Source organism: Lissotriton helveticus, chromosome 11 (assembly GCF_964261635.1).
Source record: "Lissotriton helveticus chromosome 11, aLisHel1.1, whole genome shotgun sequence".
Classification (NCBI taxonomy): domain Eukaryota; kingdom Metazoa; phylum Chordata; class Amphibia; order Caudata; family Salamandridae; genus Lissotriton; species Lissotriton helveticus.
The window spans coordinates 38,579,131-38,600,664 of NC_136072.1; the positions used below are offsets into that span (position 1 = coordinate 38,579,131).

A 21,534-nucleotide genomic window follows, 5' to 3' on the forward strand; every position below is an offset into this window, starting at 1 on the left:
TATAGAGGCAGCAAGGGAAGCAAAGCAGGGAAGAGAAAGAGAGAACATTCCATGAAATGCCCAGGAGATAGATAAGAGCAGAACAAAAAGGGAAGAATGAAATTCAAAGCCTGCACAGAAAAGTGTTTGAAGGTCCCACCAGTCATGTATGCTTATTATTGTGTGTCTTTACTTTCAAAGTACAGGGTGGATCCTTTGACACTCCCTCTCTTGTATTTCAGCAGACACAGATAGTTGAGAAGTCTTATATCACTTAGCTGGCACAAGCTTGCGCTTTTCCTTTCCGGCAGCGTGGAAATGACAGCTTGGTCCTTGGAAGAAAAATCAAGCAAGATTAGCAGAGGATGGTTTCGATCCATCGACCTCTGGGTTATGGGCCCAGCACGCTTCCGCTGCGCCACTCTGCTCCTTTTTCAGAGTGTTCTCTTTATGCAGATGAGGAGCATTCAGGGGAGTGACGTGGGCGTTCGGGACGTGAGAGGACGATGGGCAGGAAACTGTGCAAATTTGAAGCATTCATCCTTCCTGCTGCAGTCAGAGGCTCTTTCCAAGGACATCTGCCTCTTGGATTCCTCTCAACTTGCCTTCTGATAAAACATTTTGTGAGCCGCAGTTACCTTCGGCGCCTACAAGGTGGCGCTACATTCAGGTGAGAGCACAAGTATGCCCAAAATATTGGGGACTTTTGCCAGATTTATCGATGGATTTTACATATTTTATTCAGAGGCTAGACATTACCTAGGAATGCTTTTTAACATAGAGATGCTTTAGTTATAATGTGTGGTCGGGCCTCAGCCCGTTCATTGTCTTCCCACTGTAACATATTTATTACCAGCTCATGTGAGTGGTGACTCTGCTTTATGAAACTTATCATATAGTAGGACAATGAGTATAGCAGAAGGGGCGATCGAGATGCTTGCCTACATATTTGTTTATTTTTTATATAATGGCTGATTAATCTGTTCATGATATTTCCATTTTGTGACATGTTGCATTAAAATATATCCTGATTGCAGAATATATAAGAATTGGTACTGCGTTGGCCTGGAATCGAACCCGGGTCAACTGTTTGGAAGGCAGCTATGCTCACCACTATACCACCAACGCCCTCTGATCTGTGCAATCTCGGTTCTCAACATTACGACCCTGAGTTCAATGTCTATCTTGCACCAGCTTCAATGGTGCATTTGGTTTAGATACCAACATGAGAAGCAGTAGAAAGGTTTTAGCAGATTGTAAGGAACTGGGATTGAAACCAAGGACAAAGCTGTGAAGAAGAGAAGAATGGTAAGCAGCAGTACAAATAATGGATATGAACATATAGAGGCAGCATGGGAAGCAAAGCAGGGGAAAGAAAGAGAGAACATTCCAGGAAATGCCCAGGAGATAGATAAGAGCAGAACAAAAAGGGAAGAATGATATTCAAAGCATGCCCAGAAAAGTGTTTGAAGGTCCCACCAGTCATTTATGCTTATTATTGTGTGTCTTTACTTTCAAGGTACAGGGTGGATCCCTTTGACGATCCCTCTCTTGTATTTCAGCAGACACAGATAGTTCAGAAGTCGTTTCTACCATAGCTGGCACAAGCTTGCGCTTTTCCTTGCTGGCAGCCTTAAAATGACAGCTTGGTCCTTGGAAGAAAAATCAAGCAAAACTAGCAGAGGATGGTTTCGATCCATCGACCTCTGGGTTATGGGCCCAGCACGCTTCGGCTGCGCCACTCTGCTGCTTTGGGAAAGTGTTCTCTTTATGCAGATGAGGAGCATTCAGCAGAGTAGCATGGGATTGGTCGGGCTCTCACCTCATTTGCCTAAGTATATCGCAAGGCATGCTGGGTATAGAAAAACTTCATCTTCCCCTCTCACAATCAGTCATAACTGAAAGTCAGACACTCTCAGGCACTAGCCGTTTCAAACCTTTATCAAGACAGCAGCTCTTGAACCCTCTATATCTCTCTCTGTGATACTAGCGCTAGCATGCTCAGGATTTGGCTTTACCTGGGTGCCAGAGATCTACCCGGTGAGGGCTTGCCCGGTGTGAGGCTTTTGAGCGTTTGGGAGTGTTCGGGACGTGAGTGGACGTTGGACAGGAAACTATGCAAATTTGAATCATCCAACCTTCCTGCTGCAGTGAGACGCTCTTTCCATGGACATCTGCCTCTTGGATTCCTCTCAACTTGCCTTCTGATAAAACATTTTGTGAGCTGCAGTTACCTTCGACAGCTACAAGGTGGCGCTACATGCAGGTGAGAGCACAAGTATGCACAAAATGTTAAGGACTTTTGACAGATTTATCGGTGGATCTTGTATATTTTTTTCAGAGGCTAGATATTGCCTAGAAATGCTTTCTAACATAGAGATGCTAGAGTTATAATGTCTGCCCACTGTAACATATTTATTACCAGCACATGTGAGTGGTGACTCTGCTTTATGAAACTTATCATATATTAGGTCAATGAATGTAGCAGAAGGGGCGATCGAGATGCTTGCCTACATATTTGTTTATTTTTTATATAATGGCTGATTAATCTGTTCATGATATTTCCATTTTGTGACATGTTGCATTAAAATATATCCTGCTTGCAGAATATATAAGTATTTGCATTGCGTTGGCCGGGAATCGAACCCGGGTCAACTGCTTGGGAAGCAGCTATGCTCACCACTATACCACCAACGCCCTCTGACATTTGCGCTCTCGGTTCTAAATATTATGACTCAGAGATCAATGACTATCTTGCACCTGCTTCAATGGTGCATTTGGTTTAGATACCAACATGAAAAGCAGTAGAACGTTATTTGCAGAGGGTAAGGAACTGGGGATTAAAACCAAGGACAAAGCTGTGCAGAAGAGAAGAATGGAAAGCAGCAGTACAATTAATATATATATAACATATAGAGGCAGCAAGGGAAGCAAAGCAGGGAAGAGAAAGAGAGAACATTCCATGAAATGCCCAGGAGATAGATAAGAGCAGAACAAAAAGGGAAGAATGAAATTCAAAGCCTGCACAGAAAAGTGTTTGAAGGTCCCACCAGTCATGTATGCTTATTATTGTGTGTCTTTACTTTCAAAGTACAGGGTGGATCCTTTGACACTCCCTCTCTTGTATTTCAGCAGACACAGATAGTTGAGAAGTCTTATATCACTTAGCTGGCACAAGCTTGCGCTTTTCCTTTCCGGCAGCGTGGAAATGACAGCTTGGTCCTTGGAAGAAAAATCAAGCAAAATTAGCAGAGGATGGTTTCGATCCATCGACCTCTGGGTTATGGGCCCAGCACGCTTCCGCTGCGCCACTCTGCTGCTTTGGGAAAGTGTTCTCTTTATGCAGATGAGGAGCATTCAGCAGAGTAGCATGGGATTGGTCGGGCTCTCACCTCATTTGCCTAAGTATATCGCAAGGCATGCTGGGTATAGAAAAACTTCATCTTCCCCTCTCACAATCAGTCATAACTGAAAGTCAGACACTCTCAGGCACTAGCCGTTTCAAACCTTTATCAAGACAGCAGCTCTTGAACCCTCTATATCTCTCTCTGTGATACTAGCGCTAGCATGCTCAGGATTTGGCTTTACCTGGGTGCCAGAGATCTACCCGGTGAGGGCTTGCCCGGTGTGAGGCTTTTGAGCGTTTGGGAGCGTTGTGGACGTTGGACAGGAAACTATGCAAATTTGAATCATCCAACCTTCCTGCTGCAGTGAGACGCTCTTTCCATGGACATCTGCCTCTTGGATTCCTCTCAACTTGCCTTCTGATAAAACATTTTGTGAGCCGCAGTTACCTTCGACAGCTACAAGGTGGCGCTACATGCAGGTGAGAGCACAAGTATGCACAAAATGTTAAGGACTTTTGACAGATTTATCGGTGGATCTTGTATATTTTTTTCAGAGGCTAGATATTGCCTAGAAATGCTTTCTAACATAGAGATGCTAGAGTTATAATGTCTGCCCACTGTAACATATTTATTACCAGCACATGTGAGTGGTGACTCTGCTTTATGAAACTTATCATATATTAGGTCAATGAATGTAGCAGAAGGGGCGATCGAGATGCTTGCCTACATATTTGTTTATTTTTTATATAATGGCTGATTAATCTGTTCATGATATTTCCATTTTGTGACATGTTGCATTAAAATATATCCTGCTTGCAGAATATATAAGTATTTGCATTGCGTTGGCCGGGAATCGAACCCGGGTCAACTGCTTGGGAAGCAGCTATGCTCACCACTATACCACCAACGCCCTCTGACATTTGCGCTCTCGGTTCTAAATATTATGACTCAGAGATCAATGACTATCTTGCACCTGCTTCAATGGTGCATTTGGTTTAGATACCAACATGAAAAGCAGTAGAACGTTATTTGCAGAGGGTAAGGAACTGGGGATTAAAACCAAGGACAAAGCTGTGCAGAAGAGAAGAATGGAAAGCAGCAGTACAATTAATATATATATAACATATAGAGGCAGCAAGGGAAGCAAAGCAGGGAAGAGAAAGAGAGAACATTCCATGAAATGCCCAGGAGATAGATAAGAGCAGAACAAAAAGGGAAGAATGAAATTCAAAGCCTGCACAGAAAAGTGTTTGAAGGTCCCACCAGTCATGTATGCTTATTATTGTGTGTCTTTACTTTCAAAGTACAGGGTGGATCCTTTGACACTCCCTCTCTTGTATTTCAGCAGACACAGATAGTTGAGAAGTCTTATATCACTTAGCTGGCACAAGCTTGCGCTTTTCCTTTCCGGCAGCGTGGAAATGACAGCTTGGTCCTTGGAGGAAAAATCAAGCAAAATTAGCAGAGGATGGTTTCGATCCATCAACCTCTGGGTTATGGGCCCAGCACGCTTCCGCTGCGCCACTCTGCTCCTTTTTCAGAGTGTTCTCTTTATGCAGATGAGGAGCATTCAGGGGAGTGACGTGGGCGTTCGGGACGTGAGAGGACGATGGGCAGGAAACTGTGCAAATTTGAAGCATTCATCCTTCCTGCTGCAGTCAGAGGCTCTTTCCAAGGACATCTGCCTCTTGGATTCCTCTCAACTTGCCTTCTGATAAAACATTTTGTGAGCCGCAGTTACCTTCGGCGCCTACAAGGTGGCGCTACATTCAGGTGAGAGCACAAGTATGCCCAAAATATTGGGGACTTTTGCCAGATTTATCGATGGATTTTACATATTTTTTTCAGAGGCTAGACATTACCTAGGAATGCTTTTTAACATAGAGATGCTTTAGTTATAATGTGTGGTCGGGCCTCAGCCCGTTCATTGTCTTCCCACTGTAACATATTTATTACCAGCTCATGTGAGTGGTGACTCTGCTTTATGAAACTTATCATATAGTAGGACAATGAGTATAGCAGAAGGGGCGATCGAGATGCTTGCCTACATATTTGTTTATTTTTTATATAATGGCTGATTAATCTGTTCATGATATTTCCATTTTGTGACATGTTGCATTAAAATATATCCTGATTGCAGAATATATAAGAATTGGTACTGCGTTGGCCGGGAATCGAACCCGGGTCAACTGCTTGGAAGGCAGCTATGCTCACCACTATACCACCAACGCCCTCTGATCTGTGCAATCTCGGTTCTCAACATTACGACCCTGAGTGCAATGTCTATCTTGCACCAGCTTCAATGGTGCATTTGGTTTAGATACCAACATGAGAAGCAGTAGAAAGGTTTTAGCAGATTGTAAGGAACTGGGATTGAAACCAAGGACAAAGCTGTGAAGAAGAGAAGAATGGTAAGCAGCAGTACAAATAATGGATATGAACATATAGAGGCAGCATGGGAAGCAAAGCAGGGGAAAGAAAGAGAGAACATTCCAGGAAATGCCCAGGAGATAGATAAGAGCAGAACAAAAAGGGAAGAATGATATTCAAAGCATGCCCAGAAAAGTGTTTGAAGGTCCCACCAGTCATTTATGCTTATTATTGTGTGTCTTTACTTTCAAGGTACAGGGTGGATCCCTTTGACGATCCCTCTCTTGTATTTCAGCAGACACAGATAGTTTAGAAGTCGTTTCTACCATAGCTGGCACAAGCTTGCGCTTTTCCTTGCTGGCAGCCTTAAAATGACAGCTTGGTCCTTGGAAGAAAAATCAAGCAAAACTAGCAGAGGATGGTTTCGATCCATCGACCTCTGGGTTATGGGCCCAGCACGCTTCCGCTGCGCCACTCTGCTGCTTTGGGAAAGTGTTCTCTTTATGCAGATGAGGAGCATTCAGCAGAGTAGCATGGGATTGGTCGGGCTCTCACCTCATTTGCCTAAGTATATCGCAAGGCATGCTGGGTATAGAAAAACTTCATCTTCCCCTCTCACAATCAGTCATAACTGAAAGTCAGACACTCTCAGGCACTAGCCGTTTCAAACCTTTATCAAGACAGCAGCTCTTGAACCCTCTATATCTCTCTCTGTGATACTAGCGCTAGCATGCTCAGGATTTGGCTTTACCTGGGTGCCAGAGATCTACCCGGTGAGGGCTTGCCCGGTGTGAGGCTTTTGAGCGTTTGGGAGCGTTGTGGACGTTGGACAGGAAACTATGCAAATTTGAATCATCCAACCTTCCTGCTGCAGTGAGACGCTCTTTCCATGGACATCTGCCTCTTGGATTCCTCTCAACTTGCCTTCTGATAAAACATTTTGTGAGCCGCAGTTACCTTCGACAGCTACAAGGTGGCGCTACATGCAGGTGAGAGCACAAGTATGCACAAAATGTTAAGGACTTTTGACAGATTTATCGGTGGATCTTGTATAATTTTTTTCAGAGGCTAGATATTGCCTAGAAATGCTTTCTAACATAGAGATGCTAGAGTTATAATGTCTGCCCACTGTAACATATTTATTACCAGCACATGTGAGTGGTGACTCTGCTTTATGAAACTTATCATATATTAGGTCAATGAATGTAGCAGAAGGGGCGATCGAGATGCTTGCCTACATATTTGTTTATTTTTTATATAATGGCTGATTAATCTGTTCATGATATTTCCATTTTGTGACATGTTGCATTAAAATATATCCTGCTTGCAGAATATATAAGTATTTGCATTGCGTTGGCCGGGAATCGAACCCGGGTCAACTGCTTGGGAAGCAGCTATGCTCACCACTATACCACCAACGCCCTCTGACATTTGCGCTCTCGGTTCTAAATATTATGACTCAGAGATCAATGACTATCTTGCACCTGCTTCAATGGTGCATTTGGTTTAAATACCAACATGAAAAGCAGTAGAACGTTATTTGCAGAGGGTAAGGAACTGGGGATTAAAACCAAGGACAAAGCTGTGCAGAAGAGAAGAATGGAAAGCAGCAGTACAATTAATATATATATAACATATAGAGGCAGCAAGGGAAGCAAAGCAGGGAAGAGAAAGAGAGAACATTCCATGAAATGCCCAGGAGATAGATAAGAGCAGAACAAAAAGGGAAGAATGAAATTCAAAGCCTGCACAGAAAAGTGTTTGAAGGTCCCACCAGTCATGTATGCTTATTATTGTGTGTCTTTACTTTCAAAGTACAGGGTGGATCCTTTGACACTCCCTCTCTTGTATTTCAGCAGACACAGATAGTTGAGAAGTCTTATATCACTTAGCTGGCACAAGCTTGCGCTTTTCCTTTCCGGCAGCGTGGAAATGACAGCTTGGTCCTTGGAAGAAAAATCAAGCAAAATTAGCAGAGGATGGTTTCGATCCATCGACCTCTGGGTTATGGGCCCAGCACGCTTCCGCTGCGCCACTCTGCTCCTTTTTCAGAGTGTTCTCTTTATGCAGATGAGGAGCATTCAGGGGAGTGACGTGGGCGTTCGGGACGTGAGAGGACGATGGGCAGGAAACTGTGCAAATTTGAAGCATTCATCCTTCCTGCTGCAGTCAGAGGCTCTTTCCAAGGACATCTGCCTCTTGGATTCCTCTCAACTTGCCTTCTGATAAAACATTTTGTGAGCCGCAGTTACCTTCGGCGCCTACAAGGTGGCGCTACATTCAGGTGAGAGCACAAGTATGCCCAAAATATTGGGGACTTTTGCCAGATTTATCGATGGATTTTACATATTTTTTTCAGAGGCTAGACATTACCTAGGAATGCTTTTTAACATAGAGATGCTTTAGTTATAATGTGTGGTCGGGCCTCAGCCCGTTCATTGTCTTCCCACTGTAACATATTTATTACCAGCTCATGTGAGTGGTGACTCTGCTTTATGAAACTTATCATATAGTAGGACAATGAGTATAGCAGAAGGGGCGATCGAGATGCTTGCCTACATATTTGTTTATTTTTTATATAATGGCTGATTAATCTGTTCATGATATTTCCATTTTGTGACATGTTGCATTAAAATATATCCTGATTGCAGAATATATAAGAATTGGTACTGCGTTGGCCGGGAATCGAACCCGGGTCAACTGCTTGGAAGGCAGCTATGCTCACCACTATACCACCAACGCCCTCTGATCTGTGCAATCTCGGTTCTCAACATTACGACCCTGAGTTCAATGTCTATCTTGCACCAGCTTCAATGGTGCATTTGGTTTAGATACCAACATGAGAAGCAGTAGAAAGGTTTTAGCAGATTGTAAGGAACTGGGATTGAAACCAAGGACAAAGCTGTGAAGAAGAGAAGAATGGTAAGCAGCAGTACAAATAATGGATATGAACATATAGAGGCAGCATGGGAAGCAAAGCAGGGGAAAGAAAGAGAGAACATTCCAGGAAATGCCCAGGAGATAGATAAGAGCAGAACAAAAAGGGAAGAATGATATTCAAAGCATGCCCAGAAAAGTGTTTGAAGGTCCCACCAGTCATTTATGCTTATTATTGTGTGTCTTTACTTTCAAGGTACAGGGTGGATCCCTTTGACGATCCCTCTCTTGTATTTCAGCAGACACAGATAGTTCAGAAGTCGTTTCTACCATAGCTGGCACAAGCTTGCGCTTTTCCTTGCTGGCAGCCTTAAAATGACAGCTTGGTCCTTGGAAGAAAAATCAAGCAAAACTAGCAGAGGATGGTTTCGATCCATCGACCTCTGGGTTATGGGCCCAGCACGCTTCCGCTGCGCCACTCTGCTGCTTTGGGAAAGTGTTCTCTTTATGCAGATGAGGAGCATTCAGCAGAGTAGCATGGGATTGGTCGGGCTCTCACCTCATTTGCCTAAGTATATTGCAAGGCATGCTGGGTATAGAAAAACTTCATCTTCCCCTCTCACAATCAGTCATAACTAAAAGTCAGACACTCTCAGGCACTAGCCGTTTCAAACCTTTATCAAGACAGCAGCTCTTGAACCCTCTATATCTCTCTCTGTGATACTAGCGCTAGCATGCTCAGGATTTGGCTTTACCTGGGTGCCAGAGATCTACCCGGTGAGGGCTTGCCCGGTGTGAGGCTTTTGAGCGTTTGGGAGCGTTGTGGACGTTGGACAGGAAACTATGCAAATTTGAATCATCCAACCTTCCTGCTGCAGTGAGACGCTCTTTCCATGGACATCTGCCTCTTGGATTCCTCTCAACTTGCCTTCTGATAAAACATTTTGTGAGCCGCAGTTACCTTCGACAGCTACAAGGTGGCGCTACATGCAGGTGAGAGCACAACTATGCACAAAATGTTAAGGACTTTTGACAGATTTATCGGTGGATCTTGTATATTTTTTTCAGAGGCTAGATATTGCCTAGAAATGCTTTCTAACATAGAGATGCTAGAGTTATAATGTCTGCCCACTGTAACATATTTATTACCAGCACATGTGAGTGGTGACTCTGCTTTATGAAACTTATCATATATTAGGTCAATGAATGTAGCAGAAGGGGCGATCGAGATGCTTGCCTACATATTTGTTTATTTTTTATATAATGGCTGATTAATCTGTTCATGATATTTCCATTTTGTGACATGTTGCATTAAAATATATCCTGCTTGCAGAATATATAAGTATTTGCATTGCGTTGGCCGGGAATCGAACCCGGGTCAACTGCTTGGGAAGCAGCTATGCTCACCACTATACCACCAACGCCCTCTGACATTTGCGCTCTCGGTTCTAAATATTATGACTCAGAGATCAATGACTATCTTGCACCTGCTTCAATGGTGCATTTGGTTTAGATACCAACATGAAAAGCAGTAGAACGTTATTTGCAGAGGGTAAGGAACTGGGGATTAAAACCAAGGACAAAGCTGTGCAGAAGAGAAGAATGGAAAGCAGCAGTACAATTAATATATATATAACATATAGAGGCAGCAAGGGAAGCAAAGCAGGGAAGAGAAAGAGAGAACATTCCATGAAATGCCCAGGAGATAGATAAGAGCAGAACAAAAAGGGAAGAATGAAATTCAAAGCCTGCACAGAAAAGTGTTTGAAGGTCCCACCAGTCATGTATGCTTATTATTGTGTGTCTTTACTTTCAAAGTACAGGGTGGATCCTTTGACACTCCCTCTCTTGTATTTCAGCAGACACAGATAGTTGAGAAGTCTTATATCACTTAGCTGGCACAAGCTTGCGCTTTTCCTTTCCGGCAGCGTGGAAATGACAGCTTGGTCCTTGGAAGAAAAATCAAGCAAGATTAGCAGAGGATGGTTTCGATCCATCGACCTCTGGGTTATGGGCCCAGCACGCTTCCGCTGCGCCACTCTGCTCCTTTTTCAGAGTGTTCTCTTTATGCAGATGAGGAGCATTCAGGGGAGTGACGTGGGCGTTCGGGACGTGAGAGGACGATGGGCAGGAAACTGTGCAAATTTGAAGCATTCATCCTTCCTGCTGCAGTCAGAGGCTCTTTCCAAGGACATCTGCCTCTTGGATTCCTCTCAACTTGCCTTCTGATAAAACATTTTGTGAGCCGCAGTTACCTTCGGCGCCTACAAGGTGGCGCTACATTCAGGTGAGAGCACAAGTATGCCCAAAATATTGGGGACTTTTGCCAGATTTATCGATGGATTTTACATATTTTTTTCAGAGGCTAGACATTACCTAGGAATGCTTTTTAACATAGAGATGCTTTAGTTATAATGTGTGGTCGGGCCTCAGCCCGTTCATTGTCTTCCCACTGTAACATATTTATTACCAGCTCATGTGAGTGGTGACTCTGCTTTATGAAACTTATCATATAGTAGGACAATGAGTATAGCAGAAGGGGCGATCGAGATGCTTGCCTACATATTTGTTTATTTTTTATATAATGGCTGATTAATCTGTTCATGATATTTCCATTTTGTGACATGTTGCATTAAAATATATCCTGATTGCAGAATATATAAGAATTGGTACTGCGTTGGCCGGGAATCGAACCCGGGTCAACTGCTTGGAAGGCAGCTATGCTCACCACTATACCACCAACGCCCTCTGATCTGTGCAATCTCGGTTCTCAACATTACGACCCTGAGTTCAATGTCTATCTTGCACCAGCTTCAATGGTGCATTTGGTTTAGATACCAACATGAGAAGCAGTAGAAAGGTTTTAGCAGATTGTAAGGAACTGGGATTGAAACCAAGGACAAAGCTGTGAAGAAGAGAAGAATGGTAAGCAGCAGTACAAATAATGGATATGAACATATAGAGGCAGCATGGGAAGCAAAGCAGGGGAAAGAAAGAGAGAACATTCCAGGAAATGCCCAGGAGATAGATAAGAGCAGAACAAAAAGGGAAGAATGATATTCAAAGCATGCCCAGAAAAGTGTTTGAAGGTCCCACCAGTCATTTATGCTTATTATTGTGTGTCTTTACTTTCAAGGTACAGGGTGGATCCCTTTGACGATCCCTCTCTTGTATTTCAGCAGACACAGATAGTTCAGAAGTCGTTTCTACCATAGCTGGCACAAGCTTGCGCTTTTCCTTGCTGGCAGCCTTAAAATGACAGCTTGGTCCTTGGAAGAAAAATCAAGCAAAACTAGCAGAGGATGGTTTCGATCCATCGACCTCTGGGTTATGGGCCCAGCACGCTTCCGCTGCGCCACTCTGCTGCTTTGGGAAAGTGTTCTCTTTATGCAGATGAGGAGCATTCAGCAGAGTAGCATGGGATTGGTCGGGCTCTCACCTCATTTGCCTAAGTATATTGCAAGGCATGCTGGGTATAGAAAAACTTCATCTTCCCCTCTCACAATCAGTCATAACTAAAAGTCAGACACTCTCAGGCACTAGCCGTTTCAAACCTTTATCAAGACAGCAGCTCTTGAACCCTCTATATCTCTCTCTGTGATACTAGCGCTAGCATGCTCAGGATTTGGCTTTACCTGGGTGCCAGAGATCTACCCGGTGAGGGCTTGCCCGGTGTGAGGCTTTTGAGCGTTTGGGAGCGTTGTGGACGTTGGACAGGAAACTATGCAAATTTGAATCATCCAACCTTCCTGCTGCAGTGAGACGCTCTTTCCATGGACATCTGCCTCTTGGATTCCTCTCAACTTGCCTTCTGATAAAACATTTTGTGAGCCGCAGTTACCTTCGACAGCTACAAGGTGGCGCTACATGCAGGTGAGAGCACAACTATGCACAAAATGTTAAGGACTTTTGACAGATTTATCGGTGGATCTTGTATATTTTTTTCAGAGGCTAGATATTGCCTAGAAATGCTTTCTAACATAGAGATGCTAGAGTTATAATGTCTGCCCACTGTAACATATTTATTACCAGCACATGTGAGTGGTGACTCTGCTTTATGAAACTTATCATATATTAGGTCAATGAATGTAGCAGAAGGGGCGATCGAGATGCTTGCCTACATATTTGTTTATTTTTTATATAATGGCTGATTAATCTGTTCATGATATTTCCATTTTGTGACATGTTGCATTAAAATATATCCTGCTTGCAGAATATATAAGTATTTGCATTGCGTTGGCCGGGAATCGAACCCGGGTCAACTGCTTGGGAAGCAGCTATGCTCACCACTATACCACCAACGCCCTCTGACATTTGCGCTCTCGGTTCTAAATATTATGACTCAGAGATCAATGACTATCTTGCACCTGCTTCAATGGTGCATTTGGTTTAGATACCAACATGAAAAGCAGTAGAACGTTATTTGCAGAGGGTAAGGAACTGGGGATTAAAACCAAGGACAAAGCTGTGCAGAAGAGAAGAATGGAAAGCAGCAGTACAATTAATATATATATAACATATAGAGGCAGCAAGGGAAGCAAAGCAGGGAAGAGAAAGAGAGAACATTCCATGAAATGCCCAGGAGATAGATAAGAGCAGAACAAAAAGGGAAGAATGAAATTCAAAGCCTGCACAGAAAAGTGTTTGAAGGTCCCACCAGTCATGTATGCTTATTATTGTGTGTCTTTACTTTCAAAGTACAGGGTGGATCCTTTGACACTCCCTCTCTTGTATTTCAGCAGACACAGATAGTTGAGAAGTCTTATATCACTTAGCTGGCACAAGCTTGCGCTTTTCCTTTCCGGCAGCGTGGAAATGACAGCTTGGTCCTTGGAAGAAAAATCAAGCAAGATTAGCAGAGGATGGTTTCGATCCATCGACCTCTGGGTTATGGGCCCAGCACGCTTCCGCTGCGCCACTCTGCTCCTTTTTCAGAGTGTTCTCTTTATGCAGATGAGGAGCATTCAGGGGAGTGACGTGGGCGTTCGGGACGTGAGAGGACGATGGGCAGGAAACTGTGCAAATTTGAAGCATTCATCCTTCCTGCTGCAGTCAGAGGCTCTTTCCAAGGACATCTGCCTCTTGGATTCCTCTCAACTTGCCTTCTGATAAAACATTTTGTGAGCCGCAGTTACCTTCGGCGCCTACAAGGTGGCGCTACATTCAGGTGAGAGCACAAGTATGCCCAAAATATTGGGGACTTTTGCCAGATTTATCGATGGATTTTACATATTTTTTTCAGAGGCTAGACATTACCTAGGAATGCTTTTTAACATAGAGATGCTTTAGTTATAATGTGTGGTCGGGCCTCAGCCCGTTCATTGTCTTCCCACTGTAACATATTTATTACCAGCTCATGTGAGTGGTGACTCTGCTTTATGAAACTTATCATATAGTAGGACAATGAGTATAGCAGAAGGGGCGATCGAGATGCTTGCCTACATATTTGTTTATTTTTTATATAATGGCTGATTAATCTGTTCATGATATTTCCATTTTGTGACATGTTGCATTAAAATATATCCTGATTGCAGAATATATAAGAATTGGTACTGCGTTGGCCTGGAATCGAACCCGGGTCAACTGTTTGGAAGGCAGCTATGCTCACCACTATACCACCAACGCCCTCTGATCTGTGCAATCTCGGTTCTCAACATTACGACCCTGAGTTCAATGTCTATCTTGCACCAGCTTCAATGGTGCATTTGGTTTAGATACCAACATGAGAAGCAGTAGAAAGGTTTTAGCAGATTGTAAGGAACTGGGATTGAAACCAAGGACAAAGCTGTGAAGAAGAGAAGAATGGTAAGCAGCAGTACAAATAATGGATATGAACATATAGAGGCAGCATGGGAAGCAAAGCAGGGGAAAGAAAGAGAGAACATTCCAGGAAATGCCCAGGAGATAGATAAGAGCAGAACAAAAAGGGAAGAATGATATTCAAAGCATGCCCAGAAAAGTGTTTGAAGGTCCCACCAGTCACTTATGCTTATTATTGTGTGTCTTTACTTTCAAGGTACAGGGTGGATCCCTTTGACGATCCCTCTCTTGTATTTCAGCAGACACAGATAGTTCAGAAGTCGTTTCTACCATAGCTGGCACAAGCTTGCGCTTTTCCTTGCTGGCAGCCTTAAAATGACAGCTTGGTCCTTGGAAGAAAAATCAAGCAAAACTAGCAGAGGATGGTTTCGATCCATCGACCTCTGGGTTATGGGCCCAGCACGCTTCGGCTGCGCCACTCTGCTGCTTTGGGAAAGTGTTCTCTTTATGCAGATGAGGAGCATTCAGCAGAGTAGCATGGGATTGGTCGGGCTCTCACCTCATTTGCCTAAGTATATCGCAAGGCATGCTGGGTATAGAAAAACTTCATCTTCCCCTCTCACAATCAGTCATAACTGAAAGTCAGACACTCTCAGGCACTAGCCGTTTCAAACCTTTATCAAGACAGCAGCTCTTGAACCCTCTATATCTCTCTCTGTGATACTAGCGCTAGCATGCTCAGGATTTGGCTTTACCTGGGTGCCAGAGATCTACCCGGTGAGGGCTTGCCCGGTGTGAGGCTTTTGAGCGTTTGGGAGTGTTCGGGACGTGAGTGGACGTTGGACAGGAAACTATGCAAATTTGAATCATCCAACCTTCCTGCTGCAGTGAGACGCTCTTTCCATGGACATCTGCCTCTTGGATTCCTCTCAACTTGCCTTCTGATAAAACATTTTGTGAGCCGCAGTTACCTTCGACAGCTACAAGGTGGCGCTACATGCAGGTGAGAGCACAAGTATGCACAAAATGTTAAGGACTTTTGACAGATTTATCGGTGGATCTTGTATATTTTTTTCAGAGGCTAGATATTGCCTAGAAATGCTTTCTAACATAGAGATGCTAGAGTTATAATGTCTGCCCACTGTAACATATTTATTACCAGCACATGTGAGTGGTGACTCTGCTTTATGAAACTTATCATATATTAGGTCAATGAATGTAGCAGAAGGGGCGATCGAGATGCTTGCCTACATATTTGTTTATTTTTTATATAATGGCTGATTAATCTGTTCATGATATTTCCATTTTGTGACATGTTGCATTAAAATATATCCTGCTTGCAGAATATATAAGTATTTGCATTGCGTTGGCCGGGAATCGAACCCGGGTCAACTGCTTGGGAAGCAGCTATGCTCACCACTATACCACCAACGCCCTCTGACATTTGTGCTCTCGGTTCTAAATATTATGACTCAGAGATCAATGACTATCTTGCACCTGCTTCAATGGTGCATTTTGTTTAGATACCAACATGAAAAGCAGTAGAACGTTATTTGCAGTTGGTAAGGAACTGGGGATTAAAACCAAGGACAAAGCTGTGCAGAAGAGAAGAATGGAAAGCAGCAGTACAATTAATATATATATAACATATAGAGGCAGCAAGGGAAGCAAAGCAGGGAAGAGAAAGAGAGAACATTCCATGAAATGCCCAGGAGATAGATAAGAGCAGAACAAAAAGGGAAGAATGAAATTCAAAGCCTGCACAGAAAAGTGTTTGAAGGTCCCACCAGTCATGTATGCTTATTATTGTGTGTCTTTACTTTCAAAGTACAGGGTGGATCCTTTGACACTCCCTCTCTTGTATTTCAGCAGACACAGATAGTTGAGAAGTCTTATATCACTTAGCTGGCACAAGCTTGCGCTTTTCCTTTCCGGCAGCGTGGAAATGACAGCTTGGTCCTTGGAAGAAAAATCAAGCAAAATTAGCAGAGAATGGTTTCGATCCATCGACCTCTGGGTTATGGGCCCAGCACGCTTCCGCTGCGCCACTCTGCTCCTTTTTCAGAGTGTTCTCTTTATGCAGATGAGGAGCATTCAGGGGAGTGACGTGGGCGTTCGGGACGTGAGAGGACGATGGGCAGGAAACTGTGCAAATTTGAAGCATTCATCCTTCCTGCTGCAGTCAGAGGCTCTTTCCAAGGACATCTGCCTCTTGGATTCCTCTCAACTTGCCTTCTGATAAAACATTTTGTGAGCCGCAGTTACCTTCGGCGCCTACAAGGTGGCGCTACATTCAGGTGAGAGCACAAGTATGCCCAAAATATTGGGGACTTTTGCCAGATTTATCGATGGATTTTACATATTTTTTTCAGAGGCTAGACATTACCTAGGAATGCTTTTTAACATAGAGATGCTTTAGTTATAATGTGTGGTCGGGCCTCAGCCCGTTCATTGTCTTCCCACTGTAACATATTTATTACCAGCTCATGTGAGTGGTGACTCTGCTTTATGAAACTTATCATATAGTAGGACAATGAGTATAGCAGAAGGGGCGATCGAGATGCTTGCCTACATATTTGTTTATTTTTTATATAATGGCTGATTAATCTGTTCATGATATTTCCATTTTGTGACATGTTGCATTAAAATATATCCTGATTGCAGAATATATAAGAATTGGTACTGCGTTGACCGGGAATCGAACCCGGGTCAACTGCTTGGAAGGCAGCTATGCTCACCACTATACCACCAACGCCCTCTGATCTGTGCAATCTCGGTTCTCAACATTACGACCCTGAGTTCAATGTCTATCTTGCACCAGCTTCAATGGTGCATTTGGTTTAGATACCAACATGAGAAGCAGTAGAAAGGTTTTAGCAGATTGTAAGGAACTGGGATTGAAACCAAGGACAAAGCTGTGAAGAAGAGAAGAATGGTAAGCAGCAGTACAAATAATGGATATGAACATATAGAGGCAGCATGGGAAGCAAAGCAGGGGAAAGAAAGAGAGAACATTCCAGGAAATGCCCAGGAGATAGATAAGAGCAGAACAAAAAGGGAAGAATGATATTCAAAGCATGCCCAGAAAAGTGTTTGAAGGTCCCACCAGTCATTTATGCTTATTATTGTGTGTCTTTACTTTCAAGGTACAGGGTGGATCCCTTTGACGATCCCTCTCTTGTATTTCAGCAGACACAGATAGTTTAGAAGTCGTTTCTACCATAGCTGGCACAAGCTTGCGCTTTTCCTTGCTGGCAGCCTTAAAATGACAGCTTGGTCCTTGGAAGAAAAATCAAGCAAAACTAGCAGAGGATGGTTTCGATCCATCGACCTCTGGGTTATGGGCCCAGCACGCTTCCGCTGCGCCACTCTGCTGCTTTGGGAAAGTGTTCTCTTTATGCAGATGAGGAGCATTCAGCAGAGTAGCATGGGATTGGTCGGGCTCTCACCTCATTTGCCTAAGTATATCGCAAGGCATGCTGGGTATAGAAAAACTTCATCTTCCCCTCTCACAATCAGTCATAACTGAAAGTCAGACACTCTCAGGCACTAGCCGTTTCAAACCTTTATCAAGACAGCAGCTCTTGAACCCTCTATATCTCTCTCTGTGATACTAGCGCTAGCATGCTCAGGATTTGGCTTTACCTGGGTGCCAGAGATCTACCCGGTGAGGGAGGCTTTTGAGCGTTTGGGAGCGTTTGGGAGCGTTGTGGACGTTGGACAGGAAACTATGCAAATTTGAATCATCCAACCTTCCTGCTGCAGTGAGACGCTCTTTCCATGGACATCTGCCTCTTGGATTCCTCTCAACTTGTCTTCTGATAAAACATTTTGTGAGCCGCAGTTACCTTCGACAGCTACAAGGTGGCGCTACATGCAGGTGAGAGCACAAGTATGCACAAAATGTTAAGGACTTTTGACAGATTTATCGGTGGATCTTGTATATTTTTTTCAGAGGCTAGATATTGCCTAGAAATGCTTTCTAACATAGAGATGCTAGAGTTATAATGTCTGCCCACTGTAACATATTTATTACCAGCACATGTGAGTGGTGACTCTGCTTTATGAAACTTATCATATATTAGGTCAATGAATGTAGCAGAAGGGGCGATCGAGATGCTTGCCTACATATTTGTTTATTTTTTATATAATGGCTGATTAATCTGTTCATGATATTTCCATTTTGTGACATGTTGCATTAAAATATATCCTGCTTGCAGAATATATAAGTATTTGCATTGCGTTGGCCGGGAATCGAACCCGGGTCAACTGCTTGGGAAGCAGCTATGCTCACCACTATACCACCAACACCCTCTGACATTTGCGCTCTCGGTTCTAAATATTATGACTCAGAGATCAATGACTATCTTGCACCTGCTTCAATGGTGCATTTGGTTTAGATACCAACATGAAAAGCAGTAGAACGTTATTTGCAGAGGGTAAGGAACTGGGGATTAAAACCAAGGACAAAGCTGTGCAGAAGAGAAGAATGGAAAGCAGCAGTACAATTAATATATATATAACATATAGAGGCAGCAAGGGAAGCAAAGCAGGGAAGAGAAAGAGAGAACATTCCATGAAATGCCCAGGAGATAGATAAGAGCAGAACAAAAAGGGAAGAATGAAATTCAAAGCCTGCACAGAAAAGTGTTTGAAGGTCCCACCAGTCATGTATGCTTATTATTGTGTGTCTTTACTTTCAAAGTACAGGGTGGATCCTTTGACACTCCCTCTCTTGTATTTCAGCAGACACAGATAGTTGAGAAGTCTTATATCACTTAGCTGGCACAAGCTTGCGCTTTTCCTTTCCGGCAGCGTGGAAATGACAGCTTGGTCCTTGGAAGAAAAATCAAGCAAAATTAGCAGAGGATGGTTTCGATCCATCGACCTCTGGGTTATGGGCCCAGCACGCTTCCGCTGCGCCACTCTGCTCCTTTTTCAGAGTGTTCTCTTTATGCAGATGAGGAGCATTCAGGGGAGTGACGTGGGCGTTCGGGACGTGAGAGGACGATGGGCAGGAAACTGTGCAAATTTGAAGCATTCATCCTTCCTGCTGCAGTCAGAGGCTCTTTCCAAGGACATCTGCCTCTTGGATTCCTCTCAACTTGCCTTCTGATAAAACATTTTGTGAGCCGCAGTTACCTTCGGCGCCTACAAGGTGGCGCTACATTCAGGTGAGAGCACAAGTATGCCCAAAATATTGGGGACTTTTGCCAGATTTATCGATGGATTTTACATATTTTTTTCAGAGGCTAGACATTACCTAGGAATGCTTTTTAACATAGAGATGCTTTAGTTATAATGTGTGGTCGGGCCTCAGCCCGTTCATTGTCTTCCCACTGTAACATATTTATTACCAGCTCATGTGAGTGGTGACTCTGCTTTATGAAACTTATCATATAGTAGGACAATGAGTATAGCAGAAGGGGCGATCGAGATGCTTGCCTACATATTTGTTTATTTTTTATATAATGGCTGATTAATCTGTTCATGATATTTCCATTTTGTGACATGTTGCATTAAAATATATCCTGATTGCAGAATATATAAGAATTGGTACTGCGTTGACCGGGAATCGAACCCGGGTCAACTGCTTGGAAGGCAGCTATGCTCACCACTATACCACCAACGCCCTCTGATCTGTGCAATCTCGGTTCTCAACATTACGACCCTGAGTTCAATGTCTATCTTGCACCAGCTTCAATGGTGCATTTGGTTTAGATACCAACATGAGAAGCAGTAGAAAGGTTTTAGCAGATTGTAAGGAACTGGGATTGAAACCAAGGACAAAGCTGTGAAGAAGAGAAGAATGGTAAGCAGCAGTACAAATAATGGATATGAACATATAGAGGCAGCATGGGAAGCAAAGCAGGGGAAAGAAAGAGAGAACATTCCAGGAAATGCCCAGGAGATAGATAAGAGCAGAACAAAAAGGGAAGAATGATATTCAAAGCATGCCCAGAAAAGTGTTTGAAGGTCCCACCAGTCATTTATGCTTATTATTGTGTGTCTTTACTTTCAAGGTACAGGGTGGATCCCTTTGACGATCCCTCTCTTGTATTTCAGCAGACACAGATAGTTTAGAAGTCGTTTCTACCATAGCTGGCACAAGCTTGCGCTTTTCCTTGCTGGCAGCCTTAAAATGACAGCTTGGTCCTTGGAAGAAAAATCAAGCAAAACTAGCAGAGGATGGTTTCGATCCATCGACCTCTGGGTTATGGGCCCAGCACGCTTCCGCTGCGCCACTCTGCTGCTTTGGGAAAGTGTTCTCTTTATGCAGATGAGGAGCATTCAGCAGAGTAGCATGGGATTGGTCGGGCTCTCACCTCATTTGCCTAAGTATATCGCAAGGCATGCTGGGTATAGAAAAACTTCATCTTCCCCTCTCACAATCAGTCATAACTGAAAGTCAGACACTCTCAGGCACTAGCCGTTTCAAACCTTTATCAAGACAGCAGCTCTTGAACCCTCTATATCTCTCTCTGTGATACTAGCGCTAGCATGCTCAGGATTTGGCTTTACCTGGGTGCCAGAGATCTACCCGGTGAGGTCTTGCCCGGTGTGAGGCTTTTGAGCGTTTGGGAGCGTTTGGGAGCGTTGTGGACGTTGGACAGGAAACTATGCAAATTTGAATCATCCAACCTTCCTGCTGCAGTGAGACGCTCTTTCCATGGACATCTGCCTCTTGGATTCCTCTCAACTTGCCTTCTGATAAAACATTTTGTGAGCCGCAGTTACCTTCGACAGCTACAAGGTGGCGCTACATGCAGGTGAGAGCACAAGTATGCACAAAATGTTAAGGACTTTTGACAGATTTATCGGTGGATCTTGTATATTTTTTTCAGAGGCTAGATATTGCCTAGAAATGCTTTCTAACATAGAGATGCTAGAGTTATAATGTCTGCCCACTGTAACATATTTATTACCAGCACATGTGAGTGGTGACTCTGCTTTATGAAACTTATCATATATTAGGTCAATGAATGTAGCAGAAGGGGCGATCGAGATGCTTGCCTACATATTTGTTTATTTTTTATATAATGGCTGATTAATCTGTTCATGATATTTCCATTTTGTGACATGTTGCATTAAAATATATCCTGCTTGCAGAATATATAAGTATTTGCATTGCGTTGGCCGGGAATCGAACCCGGGTCAACTGCTTGGGAAGCAGCTATGCTCACCACTATACCACCAACGC

The 21,534-nt window shown here is 43.5% G+C and overlaps 24 non-coding genes across 24 annotated transcripts; all 24 read right to left on the reverse strand.

Annotated features, from left to right (window-relative positions):
- Window positions 1–335: 335 nt before the first annotated feature.
- TRNAM-CAU (transfer RNA methionine (anticodon CAU)) lies at window positions 336–407 on the reverse strand. Its single transcript has one exon. It is a non-coding gene; the product is annotated as a tRNA-Met (tRNA).
- A 2,197-nt stretch (window positions 408–2,604) lies between these two features.
- Window positions 2,605–2,676, reverse strand: TRNAG-CCC (transfer RNA glycine (anticodon CCC)). Its single transcript has one exon. It is a non-coding gene; the product is annotated as a tRNA-Gly (tRNA).
- Window positions 2,677–3,225: 549 nt separating this feature from the next.
- TRNAM-CAU (transfer RNA methionine (anticodon CAU)) lies at window positions 3,226–3,297 on the reverse strand. Its single transcript has one exon. It is a non-coding gene; the product is annotated as a tRNA-Met (tRNA).
- An 867-nt stretch (window positions 3,298–4,164) lies between these two features.
- TRNAG-CCC (transfer RNA glycine (anticodon CCC)) lies at window positions 4,165–4,236 on the reverse strand. The gene has a single exon. It is a non-coding gene; the product is annotated as a tRNA-Gly (tRNA).
- Window positions 4,237–5,485: 1,249 nt separating this feature from the next.
- Window positions 5,486–5,557, reverse strand: TRNAG-UCC (transfer RNA glycine (anticodon UCC)). Its single transcript has one exon. It is a non-coding gene; the product is annotated as a tRNA-Gly (tRNA).
- A 548-nt stretch (window positions 5,558–6,105) lies between these two features.
- TRNAM-CAU (transfer RNA methionine (anticodon CAU)) lies at window positions 6,106–6,177 on the reverse strand. The gene has a single exon. It is a non-coding gene; the product is annotated as a tRNA-Met (tRNA).
- Window positions 6,178–7,045: 868 nt separating this feature from the next.
- TRNAG-CCC (transfer RNA glycine (anticodon CCC)) lies at window positions 7,046–7,117 on the reverse strand. Its single transcript has one exon. It is a non-coding gene; the product is annotated as a tRNA-Gly (tRNA).
- Window positions 7,118–7,666: 549 nt separating this feature from the next.
- TRNAM-CAU (transfer RNA methionine (anticodon CAU)) lies at window positions 7,667–7,738 on the reverse strand. Its single transcript has one exon. It is a non-coding gene; the product is annotated as a tRNA-Met (tRNA).
- Window positions 7,739–8,366: 628 nt separating this feature from the next.
- TRNAG-UCC (transfer RNA glycine (anticodon UCC)) lies at window positions 8,367–8,438 on the reverse strand. The gene has a single exon. It is a non-coding gene; the product is annotated as a tRNA-Gly (tRNA).
- A 548-nt stretch (window positions 8,439–8,986) lies between these two features.
- Window positions 8,987–9,058, reverse strand: TRNAM-CAU (transfer RNA methionine (anticodon CAU)). Its single transcript has one exon. It is a non-coding gene; the product is annotated as a tRNA-Met (tRNA).
- An 867-nt stretch (window positions 9,059–9,925) lies between these two features.
- TRNAG-CCC (transfer RNA glycine (anticodon CCC)) lies at window positions 9,926–9,997 on the reverse strand. Its single transcript has one exon. It is a non-coding gene; the product is annotated as a tRNA-Gly (tRNA).
- A 549-nt stretch (window positions 9,998–10,546) lies between these two features.
- On the reverse strand, window positions 10,547–10,618 carry TRNAM-CAU (transfer RNA methionine (anticodon CAU)). The gene has a single exon. It is a non-coding gene; the product is annotated as a tRNA-Met (tRNA).
- A 628-nt stretch (window positions 10,619–11,246) lies between these two features.
- Window positions 11,247–11,318, reverse strand: TRNAG-UCC (transfer RNA glycine (anticodon UCC)). The gene has a single exon. It is a non-coding gene; the product is annotated as a tRNA-Gly (tRNA).
- Window positions 11,319–11,866: 548 nt separating this feature from the next.
- On the reverse strand, window positions 11,867–11,938 carry TRNAM-CAU (transfer RNA methionine (anticodon CAU)). Its single transcript has one exon. It is a non-coding gene; the product is annotated as a tRNA-Met (tRNA).
- An 867-nt stretch (window positions 11,939–12,805) lies between these two features.
- On the reverse strand, window positions 12,806–12,877 carry TRNAG-CCC (transfer RNA glycine (anticodon CCC)). The gene has a single exon. It is a non-coding gene; the product is annotated as a tRNA-Gly (tRNA).
- A 549-nt stretch (window positions 12,878–13,426) lies between these two features.
- On the reverse strand, window positions 13,427–13,498 carry TRNAM-CAU (transfer RNA methionine (anticodon CAU)). The gene has a single exon. It is a non-coding gene; the product is annotated as a tRNA-Met (tRNA).
- Window positions 13,499–15,695: 2,197 nt separating this feature from the next.
- On the reverse strand, window positions 15,696–15,767 carry TRNAG-CCC (transfer RNA glycine (anticodon CCC)). Its single transcript has one exon. It is a non-coding gene; the product is annotated as a tRNA-Gly (tRNA).
- A 1,249-nt stretch (window positions 15,768–17,016) lies between these two features.
- On the reverse strand, window positions 17,017–17,088 carry TRNAG-UCC (transfer RNA glycine (anticodon UCC)). The gene has a single exon. It is a non-coding gene; the product is annotated as a tRNA-Gly (tRNA).
- A 548-nt stretch (window positions 17,089–17,636) lies between these two features.
- Window positions 17,637–17,708, reverse strand: TRNAM-CAU (transfer RNA methionine (anticodon CAU)). Its single transcript has one exon. It is a non-coding gene; the product is annotated as a tRNA-Met (tRNA).
- An 864-nt stretch (window positions 17,709–18,572) lies between these two features.
- On the reverse strand, window positions 18,573–18,644 carry TRNAG-CCC (transfer RNA glycine (anticodon CCC)). Its single transcript has one exon. It is a non-coding gene; the product is annotated as a tRNA-Gly (tRNA).
- Window positions 18,645–19,193: 549 nt separating this feature from the next.
- Window positions 19,194–19,265, reverse strand: TRNAM-CAU (transfer RNA methionine (anticodon CAU)). The gene has a single exon. It is a non-coding gene; the product is annotated as a tRNA-Met (tRNA).
- Window positions 19,266–19,893: 628 nt separating this feature from the next.
- Window positions 19,894–19,965, reverse strand: TRNAG-UCC (transfer RNA glycine (anticodon UCC)). The gene has a single exon. It is a non-coding gene; the product is annotated as a tRNA-Gly (tRNA).
- A 548-nt stretch (window positions 19,966–20,513) lies between these two features.
- On the reverse strand, window positions 20,514–20,585 carry TRNAM-CAU (transfer RNA methionine (anticodon CAU)). Its single transcript has one exon. It is a non-coding gene; the product is annotated as a tRNA-Met (tRNA).
- Window positions 20,586–21,462: 877 nt separating this feature from the next.
- Window positions 21,463–21,534, reverse strand: TRNAG-CCC (transfer RNA glycine (anticodon CCC)). Its single transcript has one exon. It is a non-coding gene; the product is annotated as a tRNA-Gly (tRNA).